A 17,149-nucleotide genomic window follows, 5' to 3' on the forward strand; every position below is an offset into this window, starting at 1 on the left:
ATTTCTTCTTTTGTTATTGGTCTGTTCAGGTTTTCTACTTCACTGTGTGTAAGTTTAGGTAGGTCGTGTTTATCTAAAAATGTATCCATCTCTTGTAAGTTTTCAAATTTGTTGGAGTATAACTCTTCATAGTATTCTGTTATTATCCTTTTGATTTCCTTTTGTTCCGTGGTTTGTTTTACTTTAAATACTTCTTTATCTGCGTTGAGTTCTGGGTGGCTATGTCATATATTTCAACCTCAGATTGTTGTCTGGTGTTGTTGCTTCTCAGTCCAAAGATAATCCTTTAGTTGTTGCTTTAAAAAAAAAAAAAAAAAAGGTAGGTGTGGTTATTACAAATTCCTTAATTTCTGTTTATCTGAAAGTGTCCTAATTTCACTTTGTTGGAATCCTGGGGGGGTGCTGTGGGATAATGCGCTGGATTGCAAGGTAGGTTTGAACTGCAAGGTCGGCAATTCAAATTCACCAGCTGCTCCTCAAAAACCCTATATAGAGTCGCTATGAATCAGAACTGACTTGAAGGCTCTTAATAACAACAACAGCAACAAATATCTGGATTGAATTCTGGGTGGTGTTGCTGTATATGTAAATCTCAGGTTGCTGTCTGCTGTTAGTGGCTCTCAGGCCAAAGGACTTCCTTTTCGATTTCCTGTGCTGCTTTCATGATTATTTTGGAGAGTTTGATTACGTTATGTGTTGGTGATTTTCTTTTGAGGTCTATCCTGTTTTTGGTTTGTTCAGCTTCTTGGATGTTTGTCTTCTTGTCTTGCATTATGTTAGGGAAATTTTCTTCCAACAGTTCTTCAACGATCTTTTCTGTGCTTTTTTGTTTGTTTCTTCCTGCTCTGGAATTCGAATCACCCATAAGTTATTCCTGTTCATGTTTTGTAGTTGTTGAGTGCTCTCAAGTCTGTTGCAGCTCATAGCAATCCTGCATAGGGTTTTCAAGGAGTGGCCGGTAAGCTTGAGCTGCCAACCTTGTGTTTCAAACCAGCCTTGAAGTCCAGTGCATTAACCCACACACCATGCCAGGACTCCTCTTCATATTATCCCATGTGAGTTCTTTTGGGTTTCTATTTGCAGACTTTGTGTGATCTCCAGTCCTTTATCTAGTTTATTTGATTATTCCTGTATTGCTTTCCTGAATTCTCCCTTCTTTACCTTGACCTTTCTTTCAATCATTTGTTGTGGTTGTTTAGTGTTGTCGAGTTGGTTCCAACCATAGCGACCCTGTATAGGGTTTCTGAGGAGCAGCTGGTGAACTTGAACCACCAACCTTGTGGTTCAAACTGACTGCAGTCCAGTGCCTTAACCCACAGTGGCACACTAGGACTTTGCAAATCATTTGTTGTTGTTGTTAGGTGCCATTGAGTCGGTACTGACTCTTAGCAACCCTATGCACAACAGAATGAAACACTGCCCGGTTCTGGGCCAACCTCACTACTGTTGCCATGCTTGAGCCCATTGATGCTGACACTTTGCCAATCCATCTCACTGGGGGTCTTCCTCTTTTTCTCTGACCCTCCACCTTACCAAACATGATATCCTTCTCTAGTGACTGGTTCCTCCTGACAATATGTCCGAAATATGAGAGATGAAGTTTGGCCATCCTGATCTCCAAGGAGCACACTGGCTGCACTTCTTCCAACACAGATCTGTTTGTTCTTTTGGCAGCCCATGGCACTTTCAATATTTTCCTTAAACACCATAACTCAAAGGCATCACTTCTTCTATGGTCTTCCTTTTTCACTGTCCAACTTTTGCATGCATATGAGGTTATTAAAATACCATAGCTTGGGTCAGGTGCATCTTAGTCCTCAAGTTGACATTTTCTCTCCAACACTTTAAAAAGGTCTTGTGCATCAGATTTGCCTAATGCAATACTTCATTTGATTTCTTGACTGCTGCTTCCATGAGTGTTGATGGTTGATCCAAGAAGAATGAAGTCCTTGACAATTTCAATCTTTTCTCTGTTAATATGAATGTTGTTTATTGGCCCAGTGGTGAGAATTTTTGTTTTCTTGACATTGAGATGCAATCCATACCAAAGGCTGTGCTCTTTGATCTTCATCAGTAAGTATTTTAAGTCCTCTTTACTTTCAGCAAGCAAGGTTGTGTCATCTGCATATCCCAGGTTATTAACGAGTCTTCCTCCAATCCCGATGTCATGTTTTTCTTCATATAAGCCAGCTTCTCGATTATTTGCTCAGCATACAGGTTGAATAAGTATGTTATAAGAGTACAACCCAGAGGCACCTAAATACCATTCTCTTAACTTTTCAACTAGTTCCAATGTCTTTTGGTCCTCAGAAATGTTTTCTAGCTCTGCCTCTGGGTCACTTTTTTGAACCATTCGGTTTTGCGAATAGAAATTTTCTGATTAAAAAAAAAAGAAATTTTGGTATTGTTGTATTTGTATTAAGTTGATGATTGTATGCTGGTTTATTTTCAGGCACTCATCAATGTCTTCCTGATAAGTGCGTTCAGGAGATGAGCTTGTGTGCCATTCTCTGTTCACAGTTCATGTGGTTCAGTTCAGGACAGATTTAGTTAATGTTGGTGGTTGTCATTGATCAGATTTATGGCAGCTAGTATTAGCTCTTGCCCAATGGGTGGGGTTGTAGAGGGTACAGTTGTGGTTGGGCTATATATACATGACTGCTGTCTCCTGTCAGGTGAGGCTATAAAGAAAGCACACACAAAAGAAAAAAAAAAATCAAACAAACACAAACCAGCAGACAACAGGAAATAAAGAAAATAGTAAAGAAAAAAAAAAGAAGCAGATAATATCTTGGAAAAGAATACAAACCAAAGTAAGACGAGAGGGAGAGGAAAATATAATAATAAAAAAGACAGAAAGATGAAGAAAGAAAAATAACTAAACACAATTCAGGAGAAGAATGAGTAAATGAGAAAGAGACCAAAAAGTAGTAATTAAAAAAAAAAAAAAAAAACAAGTAGAAAGAAAAAAAGAAGCAGCAATATTTGGGAAAGAGAAGCAGAAAAAACAACAACAACAACAACAACAACAACAACAACAAAAACAAACTAAAAATGAAAGGGGAGTTACAAAAGTTAGAAAGAGAGAGTAAGTTAAGGGAAAAAGAATAAACAAAAAAAACAATGAAAGGAATGAAAACCAGGGTAGGTACCAGGCCCAGAGATGGGACAATTCTGGGGTTGCCTGCCAATCAAGGACATCTCATGGTGGGTGGGTAAGGGATGGGACAGTAACATTTAACCCTAGAGGGCTTTCCTGTAGGTTAGGTGTTATATGTTCTAGCCACCTAATCTGGAACTAGTTAGTGCAGATCCCACAGCACTGGAGGATCAGGACATTTCTATCTCAGAGAGGAACTGAGGGGGTGATCCCTCTAGTCCACGGCTGACCAGAACCAGCTCTGCAGGTCTGGAATAGGTCACACCTGATTCCAGGTGCTGACTTAGTGCTGCTAGCTCCCAACATACTTTGCTGCAGCTTCCCCAATCCAGAGGGCAGCAACGTCCCTGGTAGCGTACACGGATGGGGGCTAGCCACAGGTCTTTATCTCTGTGAACCACAGGTATGTTTCTGCCATGACAATATATTTTTTTTGTCTCTGAAGCAGCTTACAAAATTTAAGATTACTGTGCCCATCTGGTCTGCTGGCAGAGGTGACCAGTCTTTCCTTTTTTTTTGTCACGTCTGCTCAGCTCTCTCTCCTAGTCAGCATTCAATCCACTTCTCTATCCCTTCACTTGAAGCTCAGAGTTTCCGGACTAGCATCTACATCTGTTTCATTTAATTTTCCATGTTTTTTTGTAGAGGGTCCATGCAGCCGTTTTGCCTAGCCTGCCATCTTGCTACCTTCCCCTCGTTCTCTCCTTTTATAAGATACCACCCAGAAGGGGTTAATTCTAGGACCCACTCTCCTCCAGTATGACCTCAGTAACTGATAAAAGAAAACCAGATCTGTCTACACCAGTGTTCACTTGCTCACTATTCACAATGGCCTAAAGGTAGAAAGAATCTAAATGCTCATCAACTGATGAACAGATAACCAAAATGTGACATACACATACAATGGAATATTAGCCAGTCATAGAGATAAATGAAGTTATAATAATTCTATGACATGTATGAATATTGAAAATATGCTGAGTCACAGAAGAACAAACTTTATATGATCCCGGTTCTAGGAACTATCGAGAATAAGCAAATGTGTAGAAACCAGAGTTTATTAGTTGTTTCCAAGGACAGAGGAGGGGAGGAGGTGGAATCGTTGTTTAAGGAGCAGTGAGCTTCTGTTAAGCGTGATGGAAAAATTTGGAAACAAAAACTGGTGATGATTGCACAACATAGTGACTATAATTCATCTCACTGAATTGTATATGTAAAAAGTGTTGAAATGTATAATGTGTTTCTTATATATACAAGCAGGAGTTTATTTTGAGGTGGGTTTCAGGCAGAAACAACAACATTGGATTTTCATTTTGAGAGATTCTCCTCGCTGCTACATGGAGATGAGGCTGTGAGAATCCTGCATGAGTGTTAGTGAGCCAGCCCGAGCAGAGAGTAGGGGCTATTTGGTAACACTGGGGCTACTGGAAACCACAGGGATGTTCCAAGGAGACTGCAGAATGAAGTGAGAATTAGGCCGAGGATAGAATCCTAAGGAATATCAACAATGAAAGGAATGAGACTACCACCAAAGGACTCTCAGAAGTAGTATACATTGAATTGTGTCCCCAAAAGGTATATTCAAGTCTTAACCCATGAACCTGTGAATACAACCTTGAATGAATCTACTTGAGTTTATTCTACTTGGGGCTCTTGAGTCTTTTGGATTTGTAGATTCATGGTTTGTTTTTTTTGGGGGGGGTCAGATTTAGAAAGTTTTCTGTCATTATTTTTTCAAATTTTCTTTCTGTCCCTTTCTAGCCTTTTCAGATTCTCATGATGTATATATCAGTAGACTTAATGGTATGCCCACATTTCCATTAAGGAGCTCTGGTAGCGTAGTGGTTACGAATCGGGCTGCTAATCTCAAGGTCAGCAGTTCGAAATTACCAGGGAGATAGATGAGACAGTCTGCTCCCGTAAAGATTTACAGCCTCAGAAACCCTGTACAGGGTTGCTATGAGTTAGAACCGACTCCACAGTACTTAACAACAGCAACATTTCCATTAAGCTATACTCAGCAGTCTTGAGTCTTTTCTTTGTAGCTCTTCAACCTCCATAATTTTACTTATCTTTTCCTTTACATTATTGATTTCTTCTTTGGCCAGTTCAAATTTTTGTCTAAATACTTCCAATGTTTTTTTTTTTTTTTTTTTTTTTGGTGTGGCTCTATAGGATAATCAGCTTCACCAGCTGTTCCTCAGGAGAAAGATGAGGCCTTCTGTTCCCATAAACATTTACAGCCTCAGAAACCCTACACAGGGTCACTATGAGTCAGAACCAATTTGGCAACACTTAACAAAAATAACATCAATGTAAGTTTGTATTTTAGTTATAGTCTTTCTGTTCAATTTCTTTTTATAGTGTCTGTTTATTTATATTCTCACTTTGTTCACGTGTTTGTTTTCCTGATTTCTTTTACTCTTTTTGTTTGTTTGTTTGTTTCCCTGCAGTCTTTGAGCTTGTTAATATTGTTGGGTTACAGTCTGTTCACTATCGGTGTGTCTATATATGATTTCTTCCCCTTTGTCTTGTTCACTTGAATGGATTACCATTTTCAATATATATATATATATATTATATATTATAAAGTTGTTATTGTGAGGTTCACATGGGATAACATCAACCCTACACTCATCCCATCGCACTTCACCTCATTGCAATGATTACAATCCCCTTATGCATCATCAACCAACCAAAGGGTATACCATACAGGCCTGCCCCCTGGCCATCAGCACACAGCCCATCTCTTGCCCTGAGTTCAGTGTCCCCAGCTGCTCCATCTGTCCATGTCATCTTCTTTGTCTCCATCCCTGGCATCGCTTCCTCTCTGGGTAGGGTCCTGCTCTCCATTCCTCTCACTTGATGGTTCCAGTGACCTCTGTTTCTGGGCTGCAAGATCAATCACTCTCCTCCTTTTTGCAAAAAACACTTACCTCTATATTTCTTACCCTTACAGTCAGTCCTGATGGCAATTATTCATTATTATACCATAAGAGTCTTATCCCCATTTCCTTTTGCCAGCCTGGTCCCAATGGATTGGAAATCTTTCAGTGGTGATTCTCATTTTCAATATTTTTGTGTGATTTTTATTGTTGTTGTTGTTGTTGAAGCTGGGGCTTTAGAATGTTACCTGGTGTTCATTTTCTCAATTTCCCCCAAATACATGGTCTCTTGACAGTATTAATTTCTGCAAGATCCATAGGCAAGTACAATCTTCAGGCTTTGCTAATCACTCACCTCTCCCTCTCAGTTAATATATTTCCTATCAGATCAACATTTCAGTCTTTTAGTGGCTCTCAGAGTAATCCGGAAACACACATGAATCAATCTGCTCTCAGGAAGATACAGACCTCAGTCCTTGACCACCACTTCCTCCCTGGGTACAGGTACAGGAGTACAGGTTTGGTCAGACCGAGCTTTCAATTGTTTAGTTCACTTCCAGACCAATCACTACAGAATATCAACCGTGAATTGTCTGTTAGCAATATCTGTCCTATTTATTTTGGGGTTACAGCTTGGGGTCTTTCCCAGTACACAAGAGAGGAGTCCATTGGCTGGGGTATGACAGTAGCTCTGCTGTAGCCAGCCATCTGCAGTACTGAGAGGGGAGGGGCAGGGGTAGTCTACCTCATAAGATTTGTTCTTGTCTTGATTCAGCTCCTTGTTATAGTCCATTGTTCATCTGTTCAGCGTTATTGAAAGATTCTCTGGGCAAATTACTGAATGATGCAGAAAGCATCAAGAGAATATGGAAGGAATACACAGAGTCACTGTACCAAAAGGAAATGGTTAATGTTCAACCATTTCAAGAGGTAGCATATGATCAAGAGCCAATAATACTTAGGGAGGAAGTCCAGGGTGCCTTGAAGGAATTGGCAAAGAACAAGGCACCAGGAATTGATGGGATAAAAATTGAAATCTTTCAATACAGTGAGGCGGCACAAGAGGCACTCACTCATCTCTGCCAAGAAATTTGGAAGACAACTATCTGGCCGACTGATTGGTAGAGATCTGTATTTGTGCCCAACCAAAGAAAGGTGACCCAAAGGAATGTGGAAATCATCGGACAATCTCTTTGACATCCCATGCGAGTAAAGTTTTACTCAAGGTAATACAGAAATGGCTGCAAGCATACATTGACAGAGAACTTCCAGAGGTTCAAGCCAGATTCAGAAGAAGCCGTAGAATGAGAGATATCATTGCTGATGTCCGATGGATCCTGGCTGAAAGCAGAGAATATCAGAAAGATGTTTACCTGTGCTTTATTGACTATGCAAAGGCTTTCGATTGTGTGGATCATGACAAGCTATGGACAACATTGCAAAGTATGAGTATTCCAAAACACTTAATTGTGCTCATGAGGAATCTGTACATGGACCAAGAGGCAGTTGTTCAAACAGAACATGGGAACACTGAATGTTTTAAAATTAAGAAAAAGGTGTGTGACAGGGTTGTATTCTTTCACCATACTTATTCAACCTTTATGTTGAGCAAATAATCCAAGAAGCTGGGTTATATGAAGAAAAATGTGGCATCAGGATAGGAGGAAGATGATATAACCTTGCTTGCTGAAAGTGAAGAGGACTTAAAAGATTTACTGATGAAGATCAAAGAGCACACCCTTCGGTATGGATTACATCTCAATGTCAAGAAAACAAAAATCCTTACTACTGGACCAATAAACAACATTCTTATCAATGGAGAAAAGATTGAAATTGTCAAGGACTTAATTCTTCTTGGATCAATCTTCAACACTCACAGAAGCAGCAGTCAAGAAATCAAATGACGTATTATTGCATTAGGCAAATCTGCTGCACAAGACTCTTTTAAAGTGTTGAAGAGCAAAGCTGTCAATTTGAGGACTAAGGTGTGCCTGACCCAAGCCATGGTATTTTCAATAACCTCATATACCTGAAAAAGTTGGACCATGAATAAGGAAGACCGTAGAAGAATTGATGCTTTTGAATTATGGTGTTGGAGGAGAATATTGCAAGTGCCACGGGCTGCAAAAGAACCAATAGATCCGTTTGGAAGAAATGCAGCTAGAGTGCTCCTTGGAGGCCAGGATGGCCAAACTTTGTCTTTCATACTTCGGATATATTTCCAGGAGGGACCAGTCACTGGAGAAGGATGTCATGTTTGGTAAGGTGGAGCGTCAGAGAAAAAGAGGAAGACCCCAACCGAGATGGATTGGCCAAACGGCAATATCGATGGACTCAAGCGTGGCAACAGACAGTGTTTTGTTCTGCTGTGCATAAGGTCGCTGAGTCAGTACCGACTTGATGACACCTAATAACAACAACACCTTTCATCATGTTTCAATATTCAATATTCTGGTGGTTCCTGACAGTGTTCAATGGCTCGTCACAAGGTTTTCAGTGACTAAATATTAGGAAGTAGTCCATCTCTCCTTCTTCCTTGTCTGTATTAGGAAGCCCAGCTGAAATCTGTCCACCCTGGGTGACCCTGCTGATATTTAAAATACTAGCAGCAGAGCTTCCAGAATCTCAGCAACACTCAAAGCCATCACAGTGTGACATACTGACAGACGAGTGATAGATGAAAACTCCATCGGTCACAGTAAATATTTTCTGACATAGTCCTAGAAGACTAGCCCCCTAGGATGGAGGGCACTCTGAATCCATAGTGGCTACAACAATTGGCTCGAGGACACCAACAATCATGTAGATAGTACAGGACCAGGTAATGTGTCCTTCTTTTGTGTGTGTGGGGTAGACATAAGTTGGTGCTGACTCAAAGCTGCTAACAGTAACAATACCTTGTATACCTAGACAACTCATTTGAGGGCTTTTACTACAAAGGACAGCAGAGAAATGTGGAGGTAGCTGAGGTAGACATGAGGCTCAATGGGGATCTCTTGAAAAGTGGAGATGGAAAATGGTTGGGTTCAAAGAGACGTGGGAGATCAAAGGAATGACTGAGTTTTCTGTCTCAGTGCCTTTGCACATGCAACACACATGTGCCCCAGTGACAACTCGCTGGCAGCACCTCTCCAGGATCATCTGCGATTCCCCTTTCTACTCTGGTTGCACTCCCCACTGGCCCATGTCTGCATTACCATGTGGTCTGTAACTGCTGGTCAAATTGCCTGCATTCTGCATGACTAAGAGCTTATAGGAGGGACGCTGGACAAAGACCTGGCGTTTTTCAGAGAACCCGGCACATGGGCAGGGCTCCATCAATACCATCTGAACAAACGCATGTGAATGTCCTGGTTTGGGTTCACATGGCAGTGGTTTTAGAACTCATTTCGGAATTTTGGTCCTCATGTCAAGCATTTGTTTTGTTCCATGTTTATTCAGTCCTTTGGGGGCTTATAAATCTGGAGACAGCTCCACCCAGAAGTTTTAAGTAGGGAAAGACCTTGTGACCTCTGTAATCCCGAGCAAGTCAGTTAACCTCCATGACCCATGGTTTTTCCATTAGTCAAATGGGGGCAAAGAGCTGCCCTTTTTCTCCCCCACGGATGTGGATGTGGTAACTCCAGCTAAATTCGGAAGCAGAAACACTTGTGTGTGGATTTCTGCACTCATGTGTGGGCTCTAAATTCAAAGCCAATCAGTGGATTTCTTAGAGAGGAGCTAATGTGTACGTGTTTGAAGCAGTGTTTCGAATCAGTTCAATTCCCCTGCCCAGAATCTGCATTTCCACCCTAGATAGACTGTTGAAATGTAGATTTGAATTCAGTATATCTGGAGTGGAAATACAGACTCTCACCAAGGAAGCTGAGCCTGAATGAATCGGTTCGAAGTCCTGTTTGAAGAGGTGGTAGGTTTAGTCGCTCCCAAACTACCAGCTGCTCTGCGGGAGACAGATGAGGCTTTCTGCTCCCTCTTGTAAAGATTTACAGCCTCGGAAACCCTGTGCAGGGTTGCTGAGAGTTGGAACCACCGCCATTTTGCCTTCAGGAGTCCTGGTGTGGTGCTGTGGGTTAATGCACTGGACTGTAAAGTCAGTTTGAACTACAAGGTGGGCAGTTCAAGTTCACCAACTACTTCTTGGAAACCCTGTACAGGGTCGCCATGGGTTAGAACGAACAAAAACAACAGCAACAATATTCTGTGTCCTCTCTCATGGCCCTTCTTACATGGCCTCAGCTTTCTTACCTCAGTGGTTTGACCCTTAGTCTAGGAGCAGAGGTCCCGAGGACCATCAAGGGGGAAGAGCAGAGAGCGGGACCCTACCCAGAGAAGCAGTGATGCCTGAAATGGAGCCAGAGATGATGACGTGGAGCTATGGAGCAGCTGGAGACTTTAGATCCAGAGAGGGAGAGCAACTGTGTGCTGAAGACCTGGGGGTACGGGGGAAGGATTGCATGGAGGGGATTGTAACCATGGCAATGAGACGATATATGATAGAATGAATGTAAGGCTGATGTTCTCCCATGTAAACTATCACATAATTCACAATAAAACATTAAACAAAACAAAACAAAACAAACAAACAAACAAAAAACCTACAAGAACCCAGAAATCATTTTGGCTGTTGTTCCTGAGCAGACTGTTCTGAACTGTGTTTTAAGATGGGCTTTTTCATGAGGTCTTTGTTGAGGTGGCTCACCATTGAATAAAATGTTAAGGCTTTGGAGGTAAGACCACACTTTTTTGGGGGTGGGGAGAGATCATCTGTTCTATCTCCACTTGACTTTTTAAAAATGCTGGAACTGTTTTTGATGAATACGATGTACTTTTTCTTTGACGTTTATACAACGGAAGGTGGAAAAAGAAGACCTTTTGCTTATTAACAAAATGAATCAATCTCTCTCCCCCATGGGAACTTGAAAACAATTTAGAGAATAGAATAAACTTCAGATTTTTGTCTGATATGAATTTGGTTGACCTTTCCTTGAGGTAAGATTTAAAGGCAAACTAGCTGGGCCCGACAGAGAGTGATGGTGCCAGATGTCACTAATTTTCATTCTTTGCTTTCCATCTCTTTTCTCAGTCAGCAGTACCTCACTCTGTAAAGCTCCGAGGGCACCTCCAGAGAGGTGGAGGGCATTAGCAAAGGTCACGCTGCCAGACAGTGATGGGGTGGGCAGGCAGTTACAACTCCACCAAGAGCCCTCAATTACCCTGCAAGGGCCAACTGCTCCAAATGGTACATCCTCAAAGGCAGGCCCAGGCTTTTCATCCAATACTTTTTCTTTGTATGTGCCAGATGTGTTTTGGGGAAATTCCCCATAAGACTGGAGCATGGTTAACACCTCCTTTGTCTGACGGTTTCACATGTTCCCCTTTGGAGTTGTGGGGGCCCCGGAGTTTCCAGCCAGCTGCTTCCAGTGTCGGCTGGCCTCCACAGGCGGGTGCTGGGGAGAGGAGATGTTGTCTTCCACTGGCCTGCCCTGTATGTGGCCCTGGTCTGGGAGTGGGAAGCTGTGAATAAACAAGGCAAAGATACTGTATTGGAAATAAGGCCTGCAGAACTGAGAAGATATTTGGAAGAGTGGCCTCTGGCCAGCTCCTACTCTCTGCAAATATGCCAAGAATGTTCAGCCCAGAGGAAGGGCACAAAGAGTAGAAAGAAGGAAAAAGAAGAGCCTTTCACCAAACATACTTCTAGCTAATCTAATTTTCAAAACAAAGCATAGTCCAAAACACAAGTGGATCAAGAAGTTCAAAAAACAATTGTTACTAAAATTTGAATTTGTATTGGGCAAGGATCTCCAAAAACAAATCTCTTAGTCTTCTTAGCATAAAGAAAGCATTGGATCCTTAGGAGAAATGCTTTGCACACACAGGGTGAGTGCCCAAGAGACTGGGGTAGAACTTTCTCTTTGCCCAGTTGCTGAGTGAGCACTGTGGCTGGTGACTGGAGCTGGGAACTTGGTCTGGGCTCTTTGTGTCTTTAACCAGTTTGAGACTGAAAATCATGACAAAGCACAAAAGGTTAAAGGGTACATCAGCGGGGGAAGGAAAAAAAGCAAAAACAGGAAGTGGCCAGCTCAGGGATTTTCCATGGGAAGGTTGGGAATGAATGATATAGAAACATATCCTGAGAGAAAAAGAAAAAAGAAAGAGAATAGCTTTGAAGCATTTTGAAGTTGCTTGAGATGAGAAATTAGGTTCAGGTGGGGCAGAGGCACTAGAACACCAGAGGAGAAACTAGTGACCTAGCTTCTTCATAGGCACTCACAACTGGCAACATCAACAAATCCCACATCACCTCTGTTTCCATCTTGGAAGTAAAGGATCCCTGGTGGTACAGGGGTTAAACTCTGGGCTGCTAACCCTATGCAGGGAATCAGAGACTGTGAATCTTTATAGGAGCAGATGTTGTTGTTGTTGTAGATACCATTGAGTTGGTTTTAACTCATAGCAACTCTATGCACAAGAGAAGAGGTGGTAGGACACTTCCCAGTTCCCTCGTAACAGACATTTGAATCCATTGTTGCTGCCACTGTGACGGTCCATCTTCCTGTAGGTCTTTCTCTTTTTTGTTGACCCTGCACTTTATGAAGCATGGATTGGACCAGTTGTCTAGGGAATTGGTTCTTCCTGCTGACATGTCCAAAGTACGAGAGATAAAGTCTTGCCATCTTCACTTTAGGGAGCATTCTGGCTGTACTTCTTCCAAGACAGATTTGTTTGTTCTTCTGGCAGGCCACGGTACTTGCGCTGTTCTTCAGCCATATCATACTTTAAATGCATTGATTCTTTTTTTTAAATTTTTGTTGGTCAACTTTCACATACATATGAAGCAATTGAAAATACCATGGCTTGGTTGTATTTCAGTCCTGAAAGTGACCTCTTTACTCTTCAACAGTTTAAAGACATCTTTTGTACCAGATTTGCCTAATGCAATAGATTCTTGGATTTCTTGACTGCTACTTCCTTGGGTGTTGATTGTGGATCCAAGTAAAATGAAACTTTTGGTAACATCAATATTTTCTCCATTTTTCATGATGCCTTATTGGTTCCATTGTGAGGATTTCCATTTTTTTCACCTTGAGGTGCAATCCATACTGAATTCTGTATTCTTTGATATTCATTGGTAAGTACGTCAAGTCCTCTTTGCTTCCAACAAACAAGGCTGTGTCATCTGCATATCACGTTGCAGCTTGTTAATGTGTCTTTCTCCAGTCCAGATGCCGTGTTCTTCTTCATATAAGCCAGTTTCTCAGATTACTTATTCAGCATACAGATTGAACGAATAAGGACACACCTATCCTGACTTCAAGCCATTTAGTATTCTCTTGTTTTGTATGAACAACTATTTCTTGGTCTACGCACAGGTTCCTTATGAGAACAATCAACTAAGTGTTCTGGAATTCCCATTCTTTACAGTGTTACAGATAATTGGTTATGATCCACATCATCAATTGTCTTTGCATAGGCAATAAAGCACAAGTAAACATCTTTCTGGTATTCTCTGCTTTCAGCTACTGTTGTTGATGTTGTTGTTATGTGCTATCAGGTCAACCCCAACTCATAGCAACTCTATCCATAATAGAACAAAACACTGTCTGGTTCAGTGTCACCCTCACAATTGTTAAGCTTGAGTCCATTGCTGCTGTCACTGGGGGTCTTTCTCATTCTCGCTGACCCTCCACTTTACCAAGCATGGTGTCCTGCTCCAGGGACTGGTGCTTGCTGATAACATGTCTGAAGTAGGAAAGATGAAGTCTTAATCATGTCAGCTTCTAAGGAGCATTCTGGTTGTCCTTCTGCCAACACAGACTCGTTGGTTCCTCTGGCAGTACATAGTTCTCTCTTTCTTTCTTTCTTTCTTTCTTTCTAATTTAAGGTTTTTATTGTGGATTGAGTGAAAGTTTACAGGGCACATCATCAGTCTCACATTCAATAATTCATATAACTTGTTTCATTACATTGATTATAATCCCTTCGATATACCATCAGTTAATAGTATTTCTCTTTATCCACTTTAGCTTTTTTTTAAAAAAAAAAAACACACAAACAAAAAAACCCACTCAGGCATATATAATAAATTACATCTCCAAAGGGCACATTCTGCAAGTCTGCTCCTGGCCACCAGTTCTTAGTCCTTCTCTTCTTAGTTGATGAATCTAGAGTCCTCCATGCCCCCATTTCTACCTCCATCTCTGGTGCTGCTGCTTCTCTGGATAAGGTCCCACATTCTATTTGTGTGTTCCTCTCTTGATGGTCCTAGGGTCCTCTGTTTCTGGACTGTAAGATTAATCACTCCCCCCTTTTTTTTTGTTACAAAACTTCTACCTTTACAATTGTGACAGTCGCGATTAGTCATGATAACAGTTATTCACTATTGAATCTTACAGTACATAGTACTTTTAATAGTCTTTTCCAGCACCATAGCTCAAATGCATCAATTGTTCTATGGTCTTCCTTATTCATTGCCCAACTTTCACATGCATATGAAGCTACTGAAAATACTGTGGCTTAGATCAGGGTGCACCTTAGTCCTCAAATTGGTATCTTTGCTCTTTAAGACTTTAAAGAGGTCTTTTGCCTATTGCAATATGTCATTTGATTTCTCTTTCTATCTTTATTTTATGTTTTAAAACTTTTTATTATAAATTCAGTGAAGGTTTATAGAGCAGATCATCAATTTTATACTCAGCAATCCCCTAAGTATACCATTACAATGATTGCAATCCCCTCCATGTACCAACAGTTAACTATGTTTATCTCTATTTACTTTAACTAGTACATTCCGCCCTATGGTTCCCAATGCTCACCTTTCTCTTGTTGTGTATTGCCTGTTCTGTCAACCATGTTAACATATGTCAACCCTCTAGCCCATGAATAATTTTCCTCTCCCTCCACCTTTAACCATCACTGATTTTTTCTTTTATTAAGAAAATATTTTCTGAACTTTTTATAACATCGATCTATAGTATTTGTCCTTTTGTTTGACTAATTTCATTCAGCATAATGTCCTCCAGGTTTATCCATGTTGTGAGGTGTTTCCATTCTTCTTCAATGTTGCAAAGTTTTCCATTGTGTGTAAAGTTTGGTTAACCACTCTTCTGTTGATGGGCATATAGGCTGTCTCTATCATTTTGATGTGTCTCGGTTGACTGCATATTGAATGATCCTGTTTTCTTACCCATTCTGCTCTCTCTGTCTCTTGACTGGTGTGTTTAATTCATTTACATCCAGTGTGATTATTAATAGGTATGAATTGATTGCTGTCATTATGCTGTGTGTTTTATTTGAGTGTGTGTGTGGTTCTGCTGTTTCTTTGTTCCATGTAATTTTCTGTTCTGAGTTCATTTTGTTTGTGAGTTTCCTTTTCATGTACTTTATTCTGTTGTGCTAATTTTTACTAAATCTTTCTGGTTTGCCTCTTTATAAAATTTTTATGTGCAAGTATATTAATTTTTTATTGAGGTTATCCTGTAATTTATTTATTTATTTTTTGCTTTTAAAACAGTCTGCTTTATATTGAAGTCTAGTTGACTTCCTAGCTATTTGGAAGTTCTGTATCTACACTATTTCCTCTTTTTTGCTTTGTTGTTGTTATGTGCTGTGGAGTCGGTTCCGATTCATAGCAACCCTGTACAGGGTTTCCGAGGCTGTGAATCTTTACCGGAGCAGAAAGCCTCATCTTTCTCCTGCGGAACAGCTGGTACTTTTGAACTGCTAAACTGAAGGTTCGTGACCTGATTCGTAACCATTACGCTACCAGAGCTCCTTTTTTTGCTTTGTAGTTGACTTCATTATAAATTGTTATCTCTGGTTCCCTATTTTCAATCTGGTAGATTTGTTTTGGAGTCCTGGTGTGGTGCTGTGGGATAAAGCACTAGACCTCAAGGTAGCTTTGAACCACAAGGTCAGTGGTTCAAACTCCCCAGCTGCTCCTTGGAAACCCTATACAGGGTAACTATGACTCGAATCTGAATGATACGTAACAACAACAACTATAACAACAGGCTTGTTTTACGTTAAATACTTCTGTATCTAGATTGAGTTCTAGGTGATATTGGCATATCTAGTAATCTCAGTTTGTGTCTGCTGTTGGTTCTCAGTCCAAAGAATACCCTTTAGTATTTTTTGATAGTTGGTCTGGTCACTAGTGTTGTTGTTGTTGTTAAGTGCCGTCGAGTCGGTTCCGACCCATAGCGACCCTGTACAGGGTTTCTGAGGCTGTAAATCTTTACGGGAGCAGAAAGCCTCATCTTTCTCCCATGGAACAGCTGGTAGTTTCAAACTGCTGACCTTGCGGTTCACAGCCCGATTCATAACCACTACGCTACCACTAGAAGTTCCTTTAATTTCTGTTTATCAGCAGATAGCCTAATTTCACCATTGTATTTGATGGACAGCTTTGTTGGGAATATGATTCTTGCTTGGAATTTCTTTTCTTTCAGGGTTTTGTATATGTGATCCCATTGCCTTCTTGCCTACATGGTTTCTGCTGAGAAATTACATCTTAGTCTTACTGGTTCTCTTTTGTAGATGATTTTTCATTTCTTCCAGAGCTGCTCTTAGGGTTCTTTCCTTGTCTTTGATTTTGGCAAGTTGGATTATGATACATCTGGGTAAATTTCTTTTTGGGATCTATCCTGTTATGACCACAGGGAAGTTAGGGACAGGTGACTAGTTCAGTGGTGGTCTGGTGACTATCTGGGTTCTGCAGGTCTACAGCCAATCATGCTGGAATCTAGACAGCAAGGCAGCACAACACAGCAAGGCAACCAACCTCCTCCCTAACCACATGGCTCAAACTGCCAGAGAGCAGGTTATGCACTGGGGGTGGATAAGGATGAGAGCTGGCCACACCTTTGGTTACCAGGGAAATGATATTATAAATATCCAAATGGTCCTATGCAGAAAAAAAGTTCCCCACCCCTGTTGTTTGTGTAGTATGTCTGTGTAGTCAATCGTCTTGCTGGAAATCCTCTTGTTTTATTACTTTTTTTTTTCCAATTACATGTTAACATAAATAATATATTTTTATGAAAAGTAATTTTATTTTTTTCTAGATCAAAAAAAAGTAGCAAGAAGAGTTTTGTTGCTTTAG

Source organism: Chrysochloris asiatica, unplaced genomic scaffold (genome assembly GCF_000296735.1).
Source record: "Chrysochloris asiatica unplaced genomic scaffold, ChrAsi1.0 scaffold00119, whole genome shotgun sequence".
Lineage (NCBI taxonomy): Eukaryota > Metazoa > Chordata > Mammalia > Afrosoricida > Chrysochloridae > Chrysochloris > Chrysochloris asiatica.